The following is a 26,202-nucleotide window of genomic DNA, read 5'->3' on the forward strand; positions in this document are numbered from 1 at the left end:
AGCATCATCAGATCCCTTTCCTTTCCTAGAAATTTTGGATTTAATATCTTTCTTGTAATGCCGTGTTGACGGTTCTGGACCCACCAACATCCAGGGGATCTCCTTGATATGAAGTCCTAATTATACCTCACACCATTTGGTGTAGGAGTCCCATCCGGTATAAAGGCCCAGTTTCCAATTCCTTAAAGATATTCCTTGGCTCTAATTGTCAGCAAGAGAGAGGGATGCAATGGTGCATTAGAGAAACAAGATGGTGTGCCTGGTGATTGTTCAATTGTAAATATGTCAAGGTTCTTCTACTACAGAGAAGGGACGAAAGTGAGCCTCTAAGTGAGAGGTAGTAGTACCACCCAAGAAGAGACACACATGAACTGGAAGGATCCATCTAACATCCAGTGGAATAGTCCACAGAGGATGTGACGATCGTTACAACCAACAAATAATGGAGAAAAGTCTGTATAATATCCTGCAGAATAATCCATAAGGATGGGACAAAAATATCAACCATTAAAACACATTCTCAATAAGATAAATACTAAAATAACCGAAATAGTTCAACTATCTTAGCAAATGTGAAAGAAAACATGAAATACAAACATCCGCATAATAGTCTTACAAACATTCATAATCTATGCATGAATAATGTGTTGGCCTTGAAGGCTTCTATTAGTAAGTAAAATTTCTGAGACACATGTTTACAATGTACATCACTAGCTCCAGTAGTGGAGCATTTGAGCCACTCCTTGCTCCTCAAAGAACTAGATTATCTCGCTAATGCTAGTTAATTGTGGGAGCAGCTAAGGCAAAAAGTCTTTTGCTCATACAATGAGAGAGTATATATAACCAAGGGTGACTCTTTAACTACCCTCATGACTGTTTGACTTCCTATGAATTTTCAACTTACGACTCTTTACATTCCATGCATGTCTTTTGGGCTTCCACTTTACACTACATTCTGAATATAATATACATGAACCACAATAATGATGTGGCATATGACTACTGATGACATGACATGAAATGACACTACTAACATGGAATTCTTGATGCTGTGGCAATGTCAATCCATTGTTGCTGCTAAGTGCTGGATGTTGTTGGGTCCCTATAATACTAGTGATTACCCCATTAATATTGTAGTTTTATCCCTTATTAATATTGTTGTGCCCCTGTTGCCCCCATATTGTTATTACTGTGCCCCATAGAATCCCTCTATTGTTATTTTTGTGGCTTTATATTATTATTATTAGGTCGGCTGGGTTAGATTGTGACTCTTTAGACTCCTCTATATAGAAAGGAGGTTTTTTCATTTGAATCATCAAAGAATTGTTCATTTATGTAATGTAAAGGAGGTTTCCCCCTCGAAGAGGCTGAATTCTAAGGCATTGATCTATCTTTTCTATCTTTTTCTTGAGCTGGTTTCATAACATTTGGTATCAGAGCTTTGGATTCTAGGGTTTCACTGCTCCAAACAGGTCATCATGGTATTTTCGCTATAACTTTTTTTCTGCGATGTTTCAGAAGCTAAAGAAAAAACACATTTGAGAAGAAATCACGTTGAATCTTGGGTCCAAATTTCATATCTTTTTGCGTTATATTTGTGGATATATGATCTGAGGAAGTTGGTATTTTTGCAGACTCCTGAATTACATTCGAAATAGGTGACCTGGGGAAAATCGTCATAACTTTCTCTTTGAGCATCGGATTGAAAGTTCGTAAGAAGGTAAAGAAAGAGGATGGACCGTAGTTTCTTGTATATCTTTTTCAGAGCCAAAGGTCAAAACAGGGACACATGGCATGTCGTACAAGTTCGCTCTACTGAACTAGTCTATAATCAGGTCACTGTGGGATATTTGACATAACTCTTTCTTGGAGAATCCAATTGGGATCAAACTGGTGGCATTGGAAAGAGGACGCAGAGAGCTACTATAGATCAAAATTTCAGAACTGCATGATCCAAAATTACAGAGATACATCAGAGGCAATATCGAGCTCCTACAAAGTGAAAAAAGGTGTGTGAATTTTTTAAAATTTTTTCTTAAGCTTGGTTTGAAAAATTATTTTGAAGGAATTCAAAGGGCATAGTAGAGCATTGTTATCAGTAACTGATGCCCTGAGGAAAGAAAATGCAAACACCTAGTAAGCAACCTGAAAGCTCTAGCATGACTCATGAAGAAGAGGAAGAAATGCTACATGATATATCAAAATTACAAGACCAAGTGCAACAAATTTCACTCTCACAAAAGCTAACAGAAGCTAAGATAAATGGCGTGGAATCTAAGATAAGGGCTGTGGAAGCTAAGATTGATGATTTGGAGACAGATTTGAAGATAGACATGGCAGATTTGAAGATAGATTTGACAAATTTTCTACAAGAAATACTTACTAATGGTGAAAAGGTAGTAAAGGAAACTCATGATGCGAACAAAAGAAATGTTAATCATGATTTCATAGACTCTAATGTGGGATCGAAGACCCACCATATTCCAAAAATCGATATGAGGAAGTTTGATGGCAAGGATCCCGCAACATGGATATTACAGATGGAGCAATTTTTCGATCTCAATAATGTGCAAAACACACAAAAGGTACGTATTGCAACTTTATATTTGGAACCAAATCAGTTTGCATGGTATCAATGGCTTTGCTCTTGTAAACAAATTATCACTTGGGCAATTTTTACAGAAGAATTAATAGCACATTATGAGGATACAAAAAGCAACACTTTTTTTAGCCAATTGATAAGTCTCAAACAAAAGGGTTCAATAATGGAGCACATTGAGGAGTTCCAAAAATTGAACATAAGGGTAAAAAATATTCCATAGGAGCATAGGATTGATGTGTTCATAGGGACTTTAAAGGATAATATCCAACATGATGTTCGCCTTTGGGAACCTGATTCATTAGAGAAGGCATTCAGGTTAGCAAGAAAAATGGAAAGCAAAATTATGGCAACCAGGAAGCATACCACTCACAACTATAAATATGGAAGTGTTGTTGCCCCTAGTCTTCCACAACCTATAAGGTTGACAACACAACAATTGGAAGAAAAAAGAGCAAAAGGGCTTTGTTACAGTTATGATAGCAAATACACTAAAGGTCATAAGTGTGCTGAGAAGAAATTATTCTACATAGATTGTGAAGAGGAAGAAGAAAAGGAGCAAGAAAGGTCAAAAGAAGAGGATATACTCCAGGAACAAAGCCCAGATAAAGAAGAAATGAATCCAACCATATCTTGTAATGCATTGGCGGGAATTACCACTCCTCAAACCATCAAGATAGAAGGACAAATCAAGAAGAAAAAGGTAATAGTGTTGATCGATTCTGCTTTTGACACTTTTCTAGACTAGGCCTGCGTTTCGCCCTTTTGGACCCCTTCCCCTCACTCAATCCTTAAAATTCCAATTTCCCTTACTTCCTAAAATCCATCCCTACCTCCAAAAATTTTCCTAAGAATTTAGAATCCCCCTATCCCCTTCATTTACCTTCATTCCTATAAATTTCCCAAACCCCCTGTTTTGCCTACACTAAACCCTAATTTCCTCTCCCACTGAGCTAGGGTTGGCTATGGAATCAGAGAAATCTGAGTAGAGGAGGCCTAAGGGAGGTCATTTCGGCAAGTATGAGTCCATTCCAACTCATAAACATCATGTCTCCATCACTTTTCAAGAAGTCATTCCAAGGGACAAATCATTTTCCACACATAGGGCCAATTTTTCTTCAAAGTATGTTTCCAACCAAACAGAGATGAATTTTAAAAAAGTGAGCAAGGTTTTTGTCCATAATAGGCCAAGGAACAAAAAAATCCTTCATTGTTTACACAGGTGTTATGGTTTTGGAGAAATGTAAAACATATAGGTGCTATAAGAGGTTTTCTACACTTCTGGAGTGAGCTTGGGCAAATCAATGTTTCTCCTAGTTAGAGTGTCCAAATGACTTCCTTGATGAGTCAAATGAAAACTAGACTGAAAGAGATTTCCAATGAGATATTAGGAGCTCAATGTGGAGTTGAGGAAGGCCTCCAAAATTTTCCTGCAATACCACACTGCATTTTTGCACCCCCATTCTGCACTTTTTGACCAGTCTTGGGATAATTGATTTCTGAGGGGCTATAATTGATCATTTTCAGTGCTTGATAGGTCAATTGTGTAGCTAAGAGAGATATATTCCAACAAGATATCATGAGCTCAATTTTGACACCAGGAACCTACTCTAAAGTGGATCTTAAGTTGGCATTGCACTTAGGAGGGAGGCGCTGCGCTTAGAGTAGTGGTCGCTCCCTTTTTTAACATAGGTGTTGCGCTTTTCCTAGGGACCTCCAAATGAAGAATGGACACCACCATTGCATTTAGAAGCCCAATTACAGTTAGGAAAACCACATTGCTAATATTTTTTGGGTCAACTGGGCAGTCAAAAAGTCAAAAAATACACAAAAAATCATGTTTCTACCCTGATTTGGAGGCTAGTACTGCGCTTTTGACAAGTATTGGTATAATAAACGTTTGGAGGGTCAACACTTGACCATTTTAGAAACTAAGGGTAGATCTAGAAACTAGACAGGCCTGCTTTCTAATGAGATAACCTGGGATCAATTTGGACAGTGGAAACCCCCACAAATGTGGAGCTGAAGTTGGCACTACGCTTTTGACACAAATTTTCTAAATTTCTCAGTTTTGACAGTTTCACCTTGAAAAATCATGTTTTTACCAATGTAATTGATGGATGTAAATGTAATAATGATGTATTTACTGTTACCTAGGGTAAATACATTAGGTGAAATCTCTTTTGTGATTTAATGAATCAGTTTCCAAAAAGTGAGGGATGAGTCACTTTGACCACCCTACACTCTAGCTATCATTTTAGTTTTTGGTGGAACTGCTCCTCCTCTCATGGATTCAACCCCTAAGGCTGGGAGGAGTTTTTTTTAGGCCTATATCATGTACTTTTTCAGTCATTCTACAAGTTGGACTCAGTTGGATGTTGTATTAGTGATTCAGACTTTGGCATTGAATATATTGGATGAGTTGCAACTATTTTGGTGGGATTCTTGTGGCATTGTACTTTGACATTGTTTCTTCCTCAGTTACATGCGTGTGAATGTTTTGTACTTTAAATGATCCATTTCACTTTTAAATATGTTTGATTTTCAAAGTGTGATAAGAAGAATTCATCTTCTATGCTTTGTTTTGGGAAGATCATCATAATTTGTTTCATTTCTTCAGTTTAAAAAGAATTCATGATTTTCATGCTCTTTTTAGCATCTCATCAGTCTAAACAATTCCATAAATATACTACAAAGTGTTAAATTACTTTCCTACCTTGCCCCATCAGATGTCTAGAATTCTAATTCTCTCTTGCCCTGACCTAGTTCACTCTCTAACCTAATTCACTCATCCAGTGACTACCCCAATCAAAATCAAATCAAAACAACCTCTCCACTTTATACCTAGCCTAAAACCCTAATCCATCTAGCCCTCTGATGAGCCCCAGAAATGAGTAATTATATGGGCTCATTTTACCTCTTAATTCAAATTAATCCACCATTCTCATTAGTTTATTGCATGTTTTTAAATATATTTATGCTGATAGAGTGAATTGGGTTAGTCATTTTGCCATGTAGTCTAATGTGTGCTTTATGTAGATTTTTTGGTCAATTTTGGAAAAAGTCAAGGGATTTATGAGAAAGTGGTAGCAAATAATCGAGGAAAATAGGGAAGAGGATTTGTAGGGGGGTGTCTCCTTCATTTATGACCCCTTTCCTCGAATCCTCCATCAGCAACTCAGAGCACAAAGGTCCACATTGATGCATCCAAGGGGCAGCCGAGCAAGTAAAGAAGGACTGCTGTTTATCTCCAGTTCTGGGAAGCCGAGCTCCTTGATTTTAGGAGGACTATTGGAGGAATCCATTTGTATAAATAGGGGGGCTTAGAGCCTCAATAGGTTAGCCAGTCATTAGTAGAATTTTCGCACTTTTGTGCAGCACTTGTTCAGCTCATTTTCGAGCTTCCTTTTTTAGAACAGTTTATGTAATGTGACTTTTACTTTTGATAATGGAGATGAAACAATTTTTGAGCCAGCACTGATCTCTTTCAGAGGGCTGAAGCTCTTGGGTTAGGGCCCAACCCAAGCTACCCAACACCTCTTTCTTTGTACTTATATGTTTTTTCTTCAGTTCATGAGTTAATTTCTGTTACATAGATTCATTTTACTTTGTTTAGATTAGGTTGCTTTTGATGGTTTGCATAGTTGTTTTTGTTTCAGTTGCTCAAGTAGGTTAATGCAGTGACAGACTAAGATTCAAAAAGGCCAACAGCAAGCCCTGATCTCCTTTCTCCCTTTCTGGGACTATGATTTGAGGTCAAGGCACTACTACTACCACCAAAAACACAGATTCGCTCTTCCATGCAATTTCTAGTGTGTTGACTTGATTTGGAAAGATCAATGTATTGCTTTAGATTCAGATGCCTAGATCATTTCCTGTTCTTTTACAATAGATCTCTCTGCATGCTTTTCTGTTCAAAGGTTACTGTTCAACATTTTCTGTTTGTAGGTGAGAAATTAGGTCAAGCTAGAAAAAGTTCTGTTTTCATGGTATAGTTAGTCCTTTCTTTGATCAGTTTTTGTAAGTAAATGTGCAGATCTTTTGTAGGGAACCTAAACTCACCATACATCCATAAAGTAGCCAGCATCAACTCACTTCTCACAAATTTCCCAAGTCATTCACAACATTTCACCAATCTTCCCTAATTTCTGCATTTTTCTCCATAAGCTTCCCTCTTTCCATTTGAACAAATCCAACCATCATGTTCCCTCTTGATCTTACTTGACAAGCTCCAAAAACATCAACACCTTCATCTAGCCTTTAGTTACCATTTCCCATCATTTTTTCACCTTCCAAACCTCCAAAAATAGCTCTCGGCCTCCTCCTGTAGATCCTCTTGTAGATCCCCTACAGCCTCCTGTGGAATTTCCTATGAGTGATTTTTCATAGTCTGATTGCAAGGGAAGTCTTTAGAAGGGTACTAGGGGCTCCTTAGGACCTCTCCACACTTTCCTCCACCTCTGCAAAAACCAAGACCATCTTCCTTTTCCACCAAACCTCTGCACAACCACAATCCGATAAATTGCAAGCATAATAATTTCATATAAAAACACTCAAAAAAATACAAAAAGATGTTCTTTTCTTATTTTCTTCTGGGAATAGCTTAAGTAGATGTGATTTACCTTTTTAGTAGTCAATGGCACTCATTTCATCAGTTTTCATCTCTTTTCCTGCAAAAGCACGATTAGTTGGATAAATTAGGGTTTCTTAGGGTTTGCCTTACATTCCAGTGTTCTTTCTCTTTCTGCAAGTAGAATAGTCCTTGTAGAGTTAGCTTTCTTTCATCACAGTTAAAAGGTTCTTATGAGAATTCATAGAAGTTGGCTTAAGCTCCTAGTGATCTTGCGCCAGCTGACCAAGTGACAGTCTGTAGTAAGAGCTAGTACTTGTGCATACAACACTGTCACTTCCAAGTTTGTTACGAACTACCAGGTTGATAAAAGTAAAGTAGGAAGCCCCAGGAGTTGCAGCAATATTGCTGAAATACTGGTGCTCACCATTTTTTGGCGCCGTTGCTAGGGAAGCGTCAGAGTATTTTGTGATTACTACTTTCTTCTATTTCTTCTTGCAACATTCTGCTAAAGTAGCTTATTTCAAAAAAAGTAGAGTAGTTGTTTCTTTCAATTTCTGCATTTCCTTGCTTTCATTTCCATTCTGCAATTTCCATTTCAGTGAAAGTAGAGTAGTCATTTCTTTGCTTTCATTTCAATTCTGCAATTTCCTCTTTAGCAAAAGTACATTAGTCATTTTCCTGCTTTCATTTCAATTCCACAATTTCCATTTCAGTAAAATTAGATTAGTCATTTCCTTTCTTTCATTTCAATTCTACAATTTCTAATCCAACAAAAGTAGATTAGTCATTTCCTTGATTTCATTTCAATTCTACAATTTCATTTCAGAAAGTTCATTTCAGTTAGTTGCAATTTGTTTGTTCAATCAATTTCAGTTTTGCAGGTACAAGCAGAAAAAAACAAAAATCAACCAAAAAGAGATTTCCTTTCAGGCCTTGTAGGAACAGAGATAATTAAGAGAAATTCCTACCCAACACCCCTACCACATCACAAAATCACCCTTCTCTCTTCTTCAGTGGCAGTGATCAAGAGAACCTATAGGTGAACAACCAGAGATATACGCGAAAATCCTATAGTAGAAGAGGAAGAAACCATCCCTCCTGAGACCATGGCTAAAATCAAAAACGTTAGAGGGAACGGGGAAAGAGAAGAGGGTACCCTTGCCATCCGAGAGACCAATGGGGACACTAAAATGAAGAACATAAGTACTTCAGCCTTACCTCACTTCCATGGGTTGACTACCGAAGATCCTGATACCTTTTTGTTTTAATTTGCTGTTATTTGTCAAACCTATGACTATGCAGAAGATGAGCAGAAGTTGAAATTGTTTCCTTCTACCCTCAAGGATGTAGCACTGTGCTGGTTCATGGGGTTACCTGGCAAAAACATCACAACTTGGGCTCAGATGCAGTAAGCCTTTAATAACAAATATTGGGACTACTGTAGGTCAAAGGATACCAAGGAAGAAATATTTCGAATGACCATGGGAAGCGATGAATCCTTGGAAGATTATGAAGATAGGTTTCAACTCAGTTATAAAAGGGCTAAGTGCACACTTGACCCCGAATCTCTGAAGTTGGTCCTGCTCAGAGGAGTCCCAGAAGACCTTCTAGATACCCTCCATTTGTTGGCAAGGGGACATCTACCAACTACCTTATGATGACATAAATATTGTGTTTAGAAACCATTCTAGGGCAGCCAGAAAGAGAGGTATGCGAAGTCAACCACTAGCCAGTACATCCTCATCCAGTTCATCCCTTAGAGGTGAATTTGGAAATCTGCTGGAAGATTTCAAGAGCGAGATGATGCAGACTCTTGCCATGCAAATGGATACCTTGCATATCAAAAGGAAACAAGAAGAAGCAAAAAGGGCCTTAGCCATTTTTTGTCCTAGGTGCACCAGGAGGCATCCTAGGAATGAATTTCCATTGAACTCTATAGAAGTGTGTTCAGTCTGTGAAGAAGACCATTCTACGGATCAGTGCCCTTCCTTGCCCGGACTTAAAGCTGCATACCAGGGGGCCAAAGGAGCCACTGAACCACTTTATTTCATGAACCATAGGAGGCCACATGGACCCAAACCTTACCAATAGGGAATGCAAGGGACATTCTAGACATATTATAACCCCAATCAAGCCACTTCCATGCCTTCTTGGGGTCCCCCTGCTCATCCTTCCTAGTCCACACCCCCTCCTTGGTCATATCCATCTCAATGCCATGCTCAACCAACTGCTCATTCATTTCACTCCTATGCTCAGCCACAGCCTCAATGGAATGCACCTCATCAGGGGTGGAGGCTCCAGTATAACTCTCCTCCCACTCTTTTGCCTCCACCACCTGCTCAACCACAACCATTGCCTCCTTCTCCACCAAGGCAACCCCAAATACCTATTCAACCAAACCCGAACCCGAATAAAAGATAGGCCCAACAAGTATATGGTGGGGAACCATCATGCCTGACCTACGCTGTGGAGATTCAGGAGATTAGCCTACGATCTGGGAAGGTTCTCCCAGATAACTAGCCTCCCTCTAAGGAGGATGAGGAATAAAAAGAGGAAAGTGAACCAAAAGCCATTCCACCCTTTCTTGAGAGATTATCTAGAATAACACAACCTACCCTAGAAGAAACTGAACTTCTAGGAGAATTGAAACAATTATGTGTAAAGATACCACTTCTCCAAGCCATAAAGGATGCGCCAATACACAACAAGATGATCAAGGAGAAGTGTTTCAGGCACCCATGTAGGCACAGGAGAGATGCTCCAACTATCAATGTCATAGGACAACTGTCCGACCTGATGTTGGGGCAGGTAATCTGTCTGAAATATCTAGACCCTGGAAGCCTTGTAGTCGATGTCCACATCAATGGCACCATAATCCCCCATACCTTGATTGATCTAGGGGCTACCATTAATGTGATGACCAAGGACACTATGCTCAAGCTCAACCTTTAGGGCTCCCTGAGAAAGACCACAACAGTACTACAGTTAGCAAACCGCTCCACCGTGACCCCTGAAGGGATTGTGGAAGATGTAATGGTCTCCATTGATTCTTGGGAGTACCCTACTGATTTCCTGGTTCTCCAACCAAAGGCAAAGCTCACTGGGTATCCTCTCATCCTGGGAAGACCCTGGTTGGCTACTGCAGATGCCTACATCAGTTGTCGAGCTGGGAACATGACAATCAAGAATGGGCATATGTCCAAGCAGCTAGTCCTATATCCTCCTGCCCAACCTTTGTTAGAACATGATTTACCTCTCTGGTTGGAGGAGGAAGATGAGGATGAAGTCTATTCCGCACCACTGTGTGCAGTGGAAGCTACCATGGAGGGGAAACCACAAACCGAGGATGATCTTATTGAAAACTTGATTCAGAATCCACCCCCCAGTGTGTTTCCATTAGAAGAGCTGGTGGAAGAAACCCAAGCCAATCCTTTAGTTGATCTTTGTGTGGCTGACCCGACCTCCCTCCGAGATAAGAATATGGAATTCGGCCCAGAAAGAACCTTGAAAATCAACTCATCCCTATCCACCTCTCAGGAGAAAGAACTGTGTAGCTTATTAAGAAACCACTTGGATGCTTTTGCTTGGAGCTATAAGGAGATGAAGGGAGTGCACCCTTCAGTCTATACTCATCAAATTTACATTAAGGAAGATTGCAAACCAGTCAGGCAGCCTCAAAGGAGGATGAATCTAGCCCTTAAGGACATTGTCAAAGAAGAACTGCAAAAGTTACTAGATGCAGGATTCATCTACCCCATCTCTGACAGCGAATGGGTCTCTCCTTTGGTGCTAGTGCCAAAGAAAAATGGGAAGTGGAGAATCTATGTCGATTATTGGGAACTAAACAAGGCCACCAAGAAGGACTATTTTCCTTTGCCTTTTATAGATCAAGTGTTAGATGGTCTGGCAAGGAAGAAGTTTTTCTCCTTCCTAGATGGGTTTAGTGGGTACAACCAGATCCAAATTAGCCCGGAAGACCAAGATAAGACCACTTTCACTTGTCCTTGGGGTACCTTTGCATATCGGGTCCTTCCTTTTGGATTGTGAAATGCTCCCGCCACTTTCCAGAGAGCAGTATTGAGTATATTTGTTGAACTGGTTCATGATGCAGTGGAAATCTATATGGATGAATTTGCCCCTTATGGTTCTAGCTTCCAGGAAGCTTTGTCTAACCTGGGAAAAGTTTTGGAAAAGTGTATGAAATGGACCTGTCCCTCAGTCCTAAAAAATGTGAATTCCTGATGACTGAAGGGACCGTGCTAGGTCATACACTCTCTCAGCAAGGATTACAGGTGGACCCCAACAAAATTGCCATCATCCAAAGGTTACCACCTCCTCAAAAGGTAAGAGATGTTCGAAGTTTCCTAGGTTTAGCAGGGTATTATAGAAGATTCATTAAGGATTTCAGTAAGCTAGCCTCTCCATTGTTTGGTCTTTTGGGAAAAGATGCTGAGTTCATATGGACTGACAACTGTCAAGAAGCTTTGGATACCTTGAAAAGTAAACTAGTGACTGCCCCAATTTTGAGAGGTCCAAACTGGGCCCTACCTTTCCACATTCATATAGATGCCTCTATCAAAGCGATACGAGCAGCCTTAGGGCAAGTTGATGAGAAGCTGCCTTATGCCATATATTTCGTAAGTAAAAACTTGTTGAAGGAAGAATTAAACTACACTGTAATCGAAAAGGAGCTCCTAGCTGTAGTCCATTCCCTAAATAAATTCAGACACTACATCACCGGCTATCAAACATTTGTACACACTGATCATGCTACAATTAGGTATTTAATGAACAAACCAGATGTAAATGCTCGCATTATTAGATGGTTTCTTTTATTGCAGCAATTTGATTTAACCATTATTGATAAGACGAGTAAGGAAAATGTTTTTGTTGATTTTTTGTCTAGAATAAATCTTCTTGTAGGCGAAGAAGCAATGGTGGATGATCAAATGCCAAATGAACACCTATTTTCTATCTCAGTACTCTCTCCATGGTTTGTTGATATAGAAAATTACTTGGTTTCCGCACAGTTCCCGCCACACCTATCCTCAAAAGAGAAGAGCAAGATCGTGAGGAAAAGTGCCCCTTTCACTTGGATTGGGGGCAATCTCTTCAAACTTGGCCCAGATCAAATTTTGAGAAGATGTGTCAGGGAGGAGGAATTTTTTGACATTCTCCTGACCTCTCATGATGGGCTCTGTGGGGGCCATTTTGCAGCAAAGAGGACTGCCTTCAAAATTCTGCAAGCAGGTTACTATTGGCCCACTCTTCTTCAAGATGTAAGGCAATATATCAGCCAATGTGACAAGTGTCAAAGGATGGGGAAACATACTCCAAGGGATGAGATGCCTCTACAACCTCAAGTGACTTTCTAGCCATTTGAGAAGTGGGGCATGGAGTTTGTGGGTCCTGTCAACCCTCCTTCAAAGCAGAAATATTACATCATCATGTGCACTGATTATCTGACAAAATGGGAAGAAACAAAGGTGATCAAGGCAGCAACAGAAGAAAAATTAGCTGAGTTTTAAAGAGAGAATATATTCTATAGGTTTGGATATCAAAGAGAATTAGTCACAGATCAAGGGAGTTAGTTTACCTCCAATATAATTGAAGACCTACTCACACATCACAAAATTAAGCACAATAATTCCACCCCTTATCATCCGCAAGAAAATGGATAGGTGGAAGTCACTAACAGAGCTTTGGAAGGGATTTTGACCAAAGTAGTGAGCAACAGTAGAAAAGATTGGGCAGATCGATTGGTTGAGGCCACCTGGGTCTATAACACCACCTGGAAGACCACCACAGGGTTCACACCTTATGAGCTAGTCTATGGGAAGAAGGCTTTGTTGTCAATAGAATTTGAATATAACACACTAAGAATGGTAGCTCAGCTAGACCTAGATCTTAGTCATGCACAAAAGGAAAGGTTACTCCAGCTAAATGAATTGGATGAACAAAGATTGCAGGCCCTTCTCCACTCAGAGGTAGTCCAACATCAAAGGAAAATATGGCATGACAAACACCTCAAAGAGAAACAATTCCAGGAAGGAGATTGGGTGCTACTGTATGATTCAAGGTATAAATATTTCAAGGGAAAACTAAGGACAAGATGGTTGGGACCGTACACAATAGAAAGGTGCAATGACAATGGTTCAGTTCTGATCAGGACCATCAATGAAGAAGCCATCCCCATGCTTGTTAATGGGAATAGGTTGAAAATCTACAGGAAGCCCCTCTCCAAGCAAGAATTCATTAAGAATCTGATTAAAACAGTGTTGGTAGTGGAGCAAGTCTCTGCCTCCACTCCACCCACACCCTAAAAAAAAATGAGGAGAATAAAAGATCCCTGGGTGAAAACCTCCCCTTGGAGATGCCCAGGGCAAGCAATGAGGGTGAAAACCTCTTGGAGGTTCTCAATTGTCTCTTAAAAAAAAAAAATAGTAAAAAAAAGAGAAAAAAGAAAAAACATGAACAGAAAAATTAACTTCTTTTGAATGCATTGCAAATTGCAGGAGGGCCACAGAAGAAAAAGGGACATGGCCAAGCCGAATACACCTTTGATAGACCATTTCTCCATCGCTATTTTCTTTTACCAGTCCCTAGCCTCACTTGTTCTAGAAAACTATGCATCCTACAGGAGGCTTTGTGCATTCTACAGGAGGCTCTTGTAGAAATCACAGAGAGCTCGAAATCAAGTCAAGAAAAGGATCAAAGGGCTAGAAACTTGTCCAGAAGACCTGTGGACCCCCCTACCACCATTCATCCTCCTAACTCTCCATTCCATACCTGCACCACTGCATTTCCACTCGCTTCTTTCTTCCCTGCACAGAAAACACAGAAATCCTATTTCTTTTGTTTTTTTTGAAAAATGAAGAATAAACAAGTAGCATCCTTAACTTAACTCTTACCTAGTGCATACCAACTACTTTTCCTTGACTGACAGAACCTTCCTCAACTACCTCTCCAGTCCCTACTCAAGCCTCAGCCAAAAGTTTTAGAGGGAGAAGCAGCTACAGGAAATCCTGCAGGATTCCTGTAGCAGCTGATCCCCTTAAAAATCGAGCTCCAGAGGCAGGGTCAGCGCAACCACAAAGGTATAAAACGTGCAAGGAGCCTGTCCTGATTGAAGATCACTATTATGAGGTAGCCGTGCCACCAATTTACAAGCCACGGGCACCAGTAGCAGAAATCCATGGATAGAATGCCAAAGTCTGAGCATGCAACAACACGGTAGCACGCAATTCTCGACTAACAAGTAAGTGACTAAACCCGTTCCTTTGTTGCATGAGTATAATTTAAAAACTAAATGGACAAGTGAGATGGTTGCAATTAAACGAGATCGGTGGCCAGCTAACTGGCCACCCTCGTCCAGTTCAAATAGCGCTCAGTGGGTGCAATCAACACGTGTGTTCAATCAACTCAAAAAAATATCAAAACAGGTAGTGGCGGCATCTAACGGGAATGATTGAAATAATTGCGGTAGGTAGCATAAAAGTTTCATCATGACACTAAAGTAGGGACCAACGGTCCAGATGAGGGTAACGTACCCTTCCTGCCACCTCACCTCTTCACCACAGAATGCTCCTGTAAGCTTAAGTATGCTACAGTCAACCGCCTTCACCACCTTTGTTCTCATTTGGGTCGTCTCGACTATAGCAACCTACCTACCACCTCCAGAGCCTCGAAATAGTCGCTCTCTGTCAATTTCAGAACCCTTCCGCTTAGTGGGCTCTACAGTAGTGAAAACACAGACCTACAGGAGCCTTTCTACAGGAAGGCCAGTGAGTAGCACCACAAAGGAAAACTCAGGATTTCATGACAAATTTGGCCTGAAAAAGGTAATCTCAGTAAAACCCACTCTGCATTTCCATATATATACAAAAGGTGGTGTGATTCCAAGCAATGTATTGAGTTGAAAAGGGAAGGAAAGTGAGAACAGAGTTTGCATGTGTTTTTTAAAAAAATATATACAGTTTCTCCATTTTCTCTTTGCACTGAAAGACTGTCTCCTTCTCCTCCGTGGTATTCTCCTATGTAAAGAAATAATGCAACTCTATAAAATCAAGCCTGTAAAGAGTGAACTTGCATTGGGTAGCTGCTTATTTTGAAAAAGGAAAAAACATAGTTCTGTATGTTCTTTGTTTTTTTAAGATATTGTTTCCCTCAAACAGACAGAAAAGTAATGTGAGTCTAGAGAACATTGTTTGGAAGGAAGGAAAGTTGAAATTTGTTTTTTAAAAAACTACAAAAACTCTCTCCCTGTTTCTTGAAAGAAAACCTCAGTTGTTCCACTATTTTTGGGATTGAAACTTGTTGCCTCCCTCTTCAACTGAGATATTCTAGTAGAATTTGAAACATCATGACAAGGGGTTTTATGAGGAAGGAGCCTCTAAATTCAACTAAGCTGTATGAACATATAGAAGTGGTAGCCCTCTTCACTAGAGCAAATTGGATGCCTTTCCTTGAAAAGTTGCATGGGTATGATGATGAAGTCACAGAGGAATTTATATTGTCTTTAAAACCTCACTCAAAAACCCATGCCACAGTCAGTTTCAGGGGTCTAAATAGAAATCACCCTATAGTTCATCAACAGGATTACAAGTCTCCCACTTGGACTACCCTCGAGCAAGGAAGAAAAACCACTGGGTCAAGTTGCCAAGAAGACCCTTTTCAAGCCTAATGAACATCCTGTGGAGGACAAGAATGGCATCAGGAGAACAAGTATACCTTATCCATGGGATGAGGTTAGTTACCAGATTATGAAATACATCTCCTGTGAAGGAAGATACAACACAGTTTATGGGTATCATTTCAGACTGTTACATGAACTCATATATGGCATGGACCTTCCTGCATCCAGAAAACTCAGTGTTCCATATTTTCTCCTCAAATCCTTAATAGAATCTAGCACTAAATTAAAGGCAGGGGTTCCAGACCAATTGGCTCACCATGGGCTAATTAAATTTATGGTGGAGGATGCCCTCCACACTTTCACAATCCCCATAGCCTGGGAGATTTTTAGAAACATGACTAAAGAGGATGATATAAAAACTCTCACCTATGACCTTAGTCCATCTGAAAGTGAAGAGGAAGAACAAAAAGGAGAAGCTGAGAAGGGAATTGATGAAGAAGAAAAGAACACCCAAATGGAAGAAGAGGAACCCCACACAGAAAAAGAAGGAGACCAAATAGAAAAAGGGAAACATGACACCACCAAGGATGAGCCTAAAGTAGAGAAGAAGAAAGAATCAAAAGCAGAAAAGGGTAAAACCACAGTAGAGAAAAAGAAGAGGCCAAGAACTGAGAGGAAGAAGCCTAAGATAGTTCAGAAAAAGGTTGCCACAGGAAAAGTAGAAGCTAAGCAAGTAGAGGAGCAAACAAAATCAGAAACAGTAGAAGCAAAACTAGCAGAAACAGGAAAAACAACAGATGAAGAAGAAGAAGCAAAGCAGGAAGAAGTGTCTCCTGAGACACTAGCAAGAGAGGCAGTAGTTGTTCTTGCTGCACTTAGTACTCCAGCCAAGCCCAAAGGAAAAAGGAAGAGACAACCATCTATGTACTTCAAGGCTCGAAAGAGCACCAGAATAAAGATGGGGAAGCCTCAACCACCTTCAAAGGAGCCCATCATCATTAAAGATGACCCTACAGCAAAATGTCCCTACTGCAAAAGAGGAGGAATCTCCATCCAAAACCCCCATTACATATGAAAGGGGCAGCCCTAGAGCTTCTACTTGGAAAGAAAGGATCAAACTTATGGACTCTAAAACAGTCCTATAGGAGGTGCAGACCACTCTACAGGAGACATTGACAAAGCTTCAAGAGACTGAAAATCTTGAAAAGAAAGTAGAAGAACAAACCAAGGAGGAAGATAAGGCAAAAGAGATACCAGAGCCTGACCCTCAACCTAACTTAGGCTCTTACTACAATCTTCTAGAAGGAGGAAAAATCATCCCACAAAACTTTGCAGACCCTCTTTTCTTTGAGTTGGAAAAGGAAAGAGTAAGGATCCATACATGGATGCAGATTTCAAAATCAAGAGGGGTGGAAGACATTGGGCGCATGGAAAACAAATTTAGGGAAATGGGAAAATAATTGAGCATGGTCAAGCATACAGAAAGCATCAAAAGAGCTCAATTAGAGGCGGAAAATGAAATGTTAAAGAAGCAGCTGCAAGAAAGGGAACCTCGGGCAGAAAATGAGATGTCAATCTTAAAAAGACAACAACAGGAAAGGGAACCCTAGGTAGAAAATGAGGTATTAATCTTAAGAAGACAGCTACAGGAAAGGGAAGCCCAATTAGCCTGCATGGCTAGCTGGGCTATGGAGGCATTACAGTGCAAGCAGTGAGCCAAATCATATGCAGTGTACCTCAAGGATCAGTGGCTCCAATTTCTGATCAAGACACTGGCCCAGAGGGGCATAATACCTTTTTAGGATTATGGCCAATTCATGAATCTATGTGATCACAGTTCAGCTAAGGACAAAGCGAAGTTGGCAGAGTTTTACTTGCACAACATGGCCCTTACTGATATGAACCTATGGGATCCCAACGCTGTGTTAGGAGACTTGCAGCTGATGGCTATGGCATCTTGGATGAGCCATGAAGAGAAACGGGCAGCAGAAATCTAGAAAATGATGGAAAAAGAGCTGAATGAACCCCTGATGGTTAGAGAGGAGCCAGTAGACCCCATGGCTCTCATCTATGCCCACCAACACCTTGCAGCTAATCCTCAAAGTGTCCCCAAATATGTTGATAAGCAGGCCCAGGATATTGCACATTTCGAGGACATGGAGAGATTGTTTGGAGATGACTGCATTCATGCCTGCATGAGAAGGTGGAACACATTGCCACATAGCCTACAGATCAGGGAGTATCACTCCCCATACAAGATGAGGGAAGCCTTGAGGAGAGTGCCACTATATAAGCACTCTATGCAAAGTTTGAAATCCAATTGGATTGGCCTCAAATTCAGTCCTCCACTGTTGCTAGGACTGCTGGAAGGAGTAAAAGTGGAGGAAGAACAAAAATAGTGGGAAGAGGTGGATAGAAAGGCAAGATTCCATGATAAAGAGGAAGATATCACAACAGAAGTATGGGATGTCAGGGAATCTATCAGAGCCATCAAGGATGAAGAGTTAGACTAGTTGCTCAGAGGATGAGCAACCCATTCAGTAGGGGGGTGTTGATGAGCCCCATAAATGGGTAATTATATGGGCTCATTTTGCCTCTTAATTCGACTTAATCCACCATTCTCATTAGTTTATTTCATGTTTTTGAATATATTTATGCTAATAGAGTGAATTGGGTTAGTCATTTTGCCATGTAGTCTAATGTGTGCTTTATGCAGTTTTTTGGTCAATTTTGGAAAAAGTCAAGGAATTTATGAGCAAATGGCAGCAAATAATCGAGGAAAATAGGGAAGAGGATTTTTAGGGGGGTGTCTCTTTCATTTATGACCCCTTTCCTTGAATCCTCGATCAACAACTTGGAGCACAAAGGTCCACATTGATGCATCCAAGGGGCAGCCGAGTAAGTAAAGAAGGACTGTTGTTTATCTCCAGTTCTGGGAAGCTGAGCTCCTTGATTTTAGGAGGAATTTTGGAGGACTCCATTTATATAAATAGGGGGGCTTAGAGCCTCAGTAGGTTAGCTAGTCATTAGTAGAATTTTCACACTTTTTTGCAGCACTTGTTCATCTCATTTTCGAGCTTCCTTTTTTAGAACAGTTTATGTAATGTGACTTTTACTTTTGATAATGGAAATGAAATAGTTTTTGAGCCAACACTGATCTCTTTTAGAGGGCTGAAGCTCTTGGGTTATGGCCCAACCCAAGCTTCCCAACACCTCTTGCTTTGTACTTATATGTTTTTGCTTTAGTTCATGAGTTAATTTCTGTTACATAGATTCATTTTACTTTGTTTAGATTAGGTTGATTTTGATGGTTTGCATAGTTGTTTTTGTTTCAGTTGCTCAAGTAGGTTAATGTAGTGACAAAATAAGATTAAAAAAGGCCAACAACAGGCCTTGATCTCCTTTCTCCCTTTCTGGGACTATGATTTGAGGTCAAGGCACTACTACTGCCACCAAAAACACAGATTCGCTCTCCCATGCAATTTCTAGTGTGATGACTTGATTTGGAAAGATTAATGTATTGCTTCAGATTCAGTTTCCTAGATCATTTCCTGTTCTTTTAGAATAGATCTCTCTACATTCTTTTCTATTCAAAGGTTACTATTCAACGTTTTCTTTTTGTAGGTCAAAAATTAGGTCAAGCTAGAAAAAGTTCTGTTTTCTTGGTATAGTTAGTCCTTTCTTTGATCAATTTTTGTAAGTAAATGTGCACATCTTTTACAAGGCACCTTAGCTCACCATACATCCATAAATAAACCAACATATGCTCACTTCTCATAGATTTCCCAAGTCATTCGCAGCATTTCACCAATCTGCCCTAATTTCTGCATTTTTCCCCATAAGCTTCCCTCTTTCCATTTGAACTAATCCAACCATCATGTTCCCTCTTGATCTTCCTTGACAAGCTCCAGACACCTCAACACCTTCATCTAGCCTTCATTCACTCTTTCCCATCATTTTTCCACCTTTAAAACCTCCAAAAATAGCTCTCAGCCTCCTCTTGTAGATCCCCTGCAGCCTTCTGTAGAATTTCCTATGAGTGATTTTTCAAAGTCTAATTGCAAGGGAAGTCTTCAGAAGGTTACTAGGGGCTCCTAAGGACCTCTCCACACCTTCCTCCACCTCTACAAAATCCAAGTCTATCTTCCTTCGCCACCAAACCTCTGAACAATCACAATCCGATAAATTGCAAGCATAATAATTTCATATAAAAACACTCAAAAAAATACAAAAAGATGTTATTTTCTTATTTTATTCTGGGAATAGCTTAATTAGATGTGATTTACATTTTCAATAGTCAATGGCACTCATTTCATCAGTTTTCATCTCTTTTCCTACAAAAGTAGGGTTAGTTGGATAAATTAGGGTTCGCTAGGGTTTGCCTTACATTTCAGTCTTCTTTCTCTTTCTGCAAGTAGAATAGTCCTCGTAGAGTTAGCTTTCTTTCATCACAGTTAAAAGCTTCTTCTGAGAATTTATAGAAGTTGGCTTAAGCTCCTAGTGATCTTTTGCCAGCTGACCAAGTGACAGCCTATAGTGAGAGCTAGTACTTGTGCATACAACACCGTCATTTGCAAGTTTGTTACGAACTACTGGGTTGATAAAAGTAAAGTAGGAAGCCCCAGGAGTTGCAACATTATTGCTGCAATACTGGTGCTCACCACCTTCTTGGTTGTTGGAGAGAGCCCTCTCTAGCTTGGTAGGGCTAGCTACCAAGTCAAAAGATTGGTTTGTGGTTACCTCAACTGGACTCTTCCTCAGCCTTGGAGATCCAGAGGAGTGATAACACAAGGATGGCCTCAATGCAAGTTAATATGAGATCCATACTGTGATGATCCAAAGCCATGATGTGGTGATCTTCCTAGAGGTCATCAAATTGAAGGAGAATCTCTCTGTTAGCCTCACTCCTCATAAGGAGGACTCTTCCCAATAGTACTTTTATATGCTAATATAATTAAATAGTGTGTAAATATTAGTTTTGTCAGCCAAGGGTGTGGCTATTATCTGACACCCAAAAGGCCACAAAGGCCACCACCTCTACATTAGTGAATTTCACTCAATCTTTTAGGAATTCTTCAGTTGCATGTTGGATTTCAACTTGAATTTCTAAAGGAGTGTGAGAGTGGAAAAGAGGGGAAACATTGTAAGCACATAAGCATGTGTGAGCATTGCCATCAACATGACTCAAAGAGCCACATTGACTATGGGTTCTTTAATGAGGCATGAAAGGGAGGAGACACAATTTAAAACATAGTGGAGCAGAGGCTTTGATAGATCAGGAAGCCACATAGATGGATAAGGGAAAGCATAAAACATAAAGAAACAAGGATGGTGGAACAAAAGCCGATAGGGAGATGGAAACCAATAGATCAATATCCCTCCTCATGAAGAGAAATCACTGCCTTCAAAATAAATTATCTTAGGCCAGTTGGAATAAACGAGTGTAAGATGATAAGGAGAAGCAAAATGCAAGGGAAAATGAAATAAAGTAGAGAAAATATGGCAAGTAATGAACACAATTACTACTATTCCAGAGCCATAAATGGGTTAACAAGTTGTGAACATCGAAGCTTGTCCTTTGTCGATCCTCCAACATATATTCCCCTACCATCCCAACAAAAAGGTGAACAATAGTTAGTGGAAGACTAGGTCAGGAGGACCTGGTCCATCCCCACAATTGGAAACGAAAAAAAGAGTGTCCAGAAAATTTCATGCTTTAGCTACTGAGAAATATAGTGTAAAGCTCAACTTCATCTAGAGAGAATTCTTATGCATAATGAGATGCAAAACTTAATAAAATTATTGCCTACACAATAGTTCAGATATCCACGTTATGTTTTCATTAAAACAATGTACTAGTAAAGTGATATATAAGTGACATGTTCCATTATGATAAAAGAATTAAATGAGGGGCTAGGGTGGTGAAGTGAGGTGGTGGAGTCGATCTTGGGTTTAGGATTTTTGTTTCTCATATAAATTAGGGTTTGTAATCTCTATTATCTAAATAGACTTTATGTTTTCCCATCCTGCACTTGCATAAGGAATCAACACTACGATGGCCATAAGGGCAAGTGGGGATCCCACTCCTTCCAAAATTCCCTTGCAGGCAAATGTATTCAGATAGACGAAAACCATGACCCTTAGGGAGGGGTTTTTGGCTCTTCACAGTTACTAATTTTGGGTGACAAATGACAACAAGGTTTGGGAGGAAAATGTATACCAAAGGCCACTAAAAATCCTAGATTTGTCATACCCACAAAGTGCTTGGAAGATCATGGAATGAGTATGAGAGATCATGCTTTCACTTCAAAATTAATTGCAATTTGGCCAACTAAAAGGGACGTAGAATGATGGATTCAACTGAATTGGCAACCCAAAGGTGAGGTTGATTTGAGGTTTGGCCCAAAAAAAAATTTCACTATTATTTTCTCTAGTCTAGAGGATAAAGAGCACACTTTTGAAGGCGAACCCTATTTCTACAATAATGAAGGGTTATACATCCGCCACTGGGAAGCAGATTTTAACCCAGATATTGAGGAATTTATGGCAACCCTAGTTTGGGTATGGTTATATTCCCTCCCTATTGACTTCTGGATACCAGATATCCTTGAGGGCATTAGATAGGTGCTTGGGAGATTTGTCAAAATCTCAGAAGTGACTAGATGAGAAAGAAATATGTCATATGCTCGTTTATGTGTCTATATGAATGTATTCAGCCTTTACTGGAATCGATATAACTATATTACCAGGGTGAAATCTGGATTCAACCAATTGATTATGAACATGTTCGGTAAAGATGTTGTATTTTCCATGAGCATGGCCATATTATTCGAGATTATACGATGCGAAGAAAGGAGCAAGAAGTTGGAAGCTTTCTAGGGAATGATTGTTTCACCAAGGTCTCCATAAGGATACGTAACCAGAAGAATCGATTCCCTCCAAATGTTGTGTCCATGGAAGAAAATAATTCTTTCTCTGCCCTTGAAGCCATGGAAGAAAAATTCAATAAGATAGAGGAAACTCAAATTGTATATAATCTGGTAGAAGTTGTCCCTAACAAACAAGCACAAAAGCGCAAATTGGAGGATGAAGGCCCCCAACAAAAGGACTTTGACTTCTTTGGCTTACTGGGGTTTGATGAAGTTTCTCAGCTACTTACTCAAGACTCCAAGGAACTGTCCAGGGAGGAAAGAATCTTGGTTGGTTTGTTTAATGAATGGGAAGATCAAGACCTCACAGAGTTAATCGCAGAGCATTGAGAACAATATGCAAATGCTTACCTCAATTGGAAAAACAAATGTTGACAATCCTTAGGAAATATTCAAGGAGCTAAATTTGTTCAAGCTCTCAAGGAGAATGGAAAGAAAAAAATCCTAAAAGACATAACCAAGGAGCTTAAAAATAAAGGAAAAAATAACTGGAAGGAGACAACACAGTCTGTGCAATATATTTTACCCAACTCTGGCCCAGTAATAACCCAACAGATGCAACCCTCAAACAATCTACCTTATCCTCATGACAATGCTCACATGGAATATCTAAGGGCTTAATAGTAAAGGGAAATGAAGATGTATTATATACTAAATAAGAAAGGAAAAACCAACGATTGTGATTCTGTAGGAAACAAAAATGATGGGTGATAAAATGACATATATCACAACCCAGTGTTGGAAATGATGCAAGTCTATGGCTTTGGAAGAAAAAGGAAGTGTTGGGGGTCTGGCTATATGGTGGAACCATAGTGAGGTAGAATTTCAAGATTGGATGGCCAATTCTAGAGTTCTAACAGGATGGTTATGCTATATGGGAATCAAGGAGTTTGCATTTCTAACAACAGTTCATGGTCCCTCCTCCATGGGGGATAAAATTAATTTTTGCAACAACTTTTTGACACCAAACAACTAGTGGGGGATTCCCTATGGATTGTTGGTGGAGAATTCAACCTCATCATATCATTGCAGGAGAAAAAAGGAGGGGTAAGAAGACTTGACCAAACATCGACTGCCTTTGATGGATATATGCAGCAGTTGAGGTTGGTGGACATACCCAAAATTAATTGTTTATTCACATGGAATAATCAATGGGGAGGCTATCATCAAATAGTAAGTTGGCTGGATAGATTCCTCCTGTCTGAAGGCATCTTACAAAAGGATATTTTCTTCAAGGCTTCCATCTTGCCTTGTATGGGATCAGATCATTGGCTAATCAGATTGGAACTTGACATGAAGGAACCCCCCTCCAACTGTCCCTTCCATTTTGAATGCTTCTGGTTTTAGCATTCAAATTTTGTTGAAATACTAAAAAAATGGTGGATGGACCTCGATATCAGAGGTAATTCTAAAATGAAAGTTTTTTAACATAAGTTGAAGGATTTAAAGCTTAGAATAAAATAATGGAACAAGAAAGTCTTTGGAAACATTTTTGAGGATATGATACTTATGGAAAAGAAAATGGTAGGGATACAACAACATATGATTCTTGAAGGCAAATATCTAAAATTGGTGGCAGAAGAGGTAACCACCCTCATCAAATTGGAACGAATATGTAAACGGGAGGAAGAACTATGGAAGCATAAATCAAGTTTTCAATGGTTTCAAGAAGGGGAACAAAATACAATTTTTTTTCACAACTCCATGATTCAGTGTCATCACATTAATAGATTCTTTTCTATCACGTCAAAATATGGTGAAAGTAAGACACATCACTAGGAGATCAAACATGACCTGATTACCTATTATAAGGACCTCCTTACTGAGCACTCCTCCTGTAGGCAAAAAGCTATCAATGTTGTACTTCAACACATTCTAATTTTAGTCAACAATGACCAGAACATTGCCCTGATGAGGCCAAAATCATTCCAAGAGGTGGAGATGGTAGTCATGAACATGCCTAAAAATAAGACACCTAGGCCTGATGGCTTCACTTCAGATTTCTTTCAGGCCCGTTGGAGATTTTTGGGCAAGGAAATTCATGAACTAGTAGAAGAATCATGACAAACCACATCTTTACACCCTACTCTCAATGCTACCTTTTTCACCCTCATCCCAAAAGTTGGACATTCATGAATCCCAATGGCTTCAGACCAATTGTGCTTTGCAATGTCATATAAAAAATGATCTCATAAGTGGTTGTCAATTGATTGAAGCTAATCATGCCATCTCTCATATCACCCACATAGACTAGTTTTCTGAAAGGATGTCAGATTGTTGATGGTATCATTGCAGCACAAGAAATTATTCACTCCCTCAGGTTGACAAAGCAACTAGGTATGCTTATTAAAATTGGTTTGTCTAAAGATTATGACCTACATCAGTTGGACTTACTTGTTTCAGGTTCTTTGATCCTTTGGCTTCTCTAGTCAATGTATATCGTGGGTATCATCCCTCATATCTACAATGTTTTTCTCTATTCTCATCAACAGTTCAACTTCAAATACCTTTACCTCCTCTAGAGGTTTAAGGTATGGAGACCCATTGTCTCCCTTATTATTCATTATAGCGATGGAAGGGCTTAGGAGAATTATACATAAATCTTGTTCAATGGGGCACCTACATGGTTTACACTTATACGGTAAAGAATTTCCTGTCTCACATCAACTTTTTTTGATAATGTAGTCATACAATGAAAGAGGTGCATTGTATCACCAAAATTCTCTAGCTTTTCATGGATGCGTCTCGCACATTGGTAAATAGAAAAAAGATGAATATCTTCTTTTTCAATTGCCCAGAGATTGTTCAGACACAATTGAATTCAGTATTAGGTTTTAAGAATGGTAATCTTCCTTCCAATTACTTGGGGGTACCTCTGGTTATACACTCTAACCGTGTGGCATACTGGGAAGAAATTATAGAAAAAACTCAACGCTAGATCAATAATTAGACTTTGAAAACACTAAATTTCCTAAGCTGCCTCACACTATTGAAAACGGTCTTACAAGAAATCCCCAATTATCAATTAACGGTTATGCCTATTCCCATAGAAGTTAGTAACCACTTCTGCTCATTATGGAGTGACTTCTTATGGAGAAGTTCTACCAAAATGCGCAAATGGGTTCTGGTCGGATGGGACCAATTGACTAAACCCAAGATCATGGGGGGTTTGGGACTTAGAGATACACAATTAACTAGTCAAGCTTATGGTATGACATTATAGTGGCTTTGGGTTCAGGAAGGCCTGTAACTTTGGAAGAAAGTTTGGCAAAGGAAATACTTACCTCTTCTTACTCAAGAAGAGAGATTATGTTTCGATGGAACCATCAAAGGGTCCACTATCTAGAAATTGAGCATCAAAGGAAAGGACCTTATTAAACAAAACACTTTTTGGGATGTCAAAGATGGTACAACTAAGGCCTTCTGGGAAGACTTTTGGCAACAACTACTGTGCTTGGAAGAGTTT

Source organism: Pinus tabuliformis, chromosome 2_2, assembly GCF_031772625.1.
Source record: "Pinus tabuliformis cultivar Carrire ecotype Pingquan chromosome 2_2, CPIR1, whole genome shotgun sequence".
Taxonomy (NCBI): Eukaryota; Viridiplantae; Streptophyta; class Pinopsida; order Pinales; family Pinaceae; genus Pinus; species Pinus tabuliformis.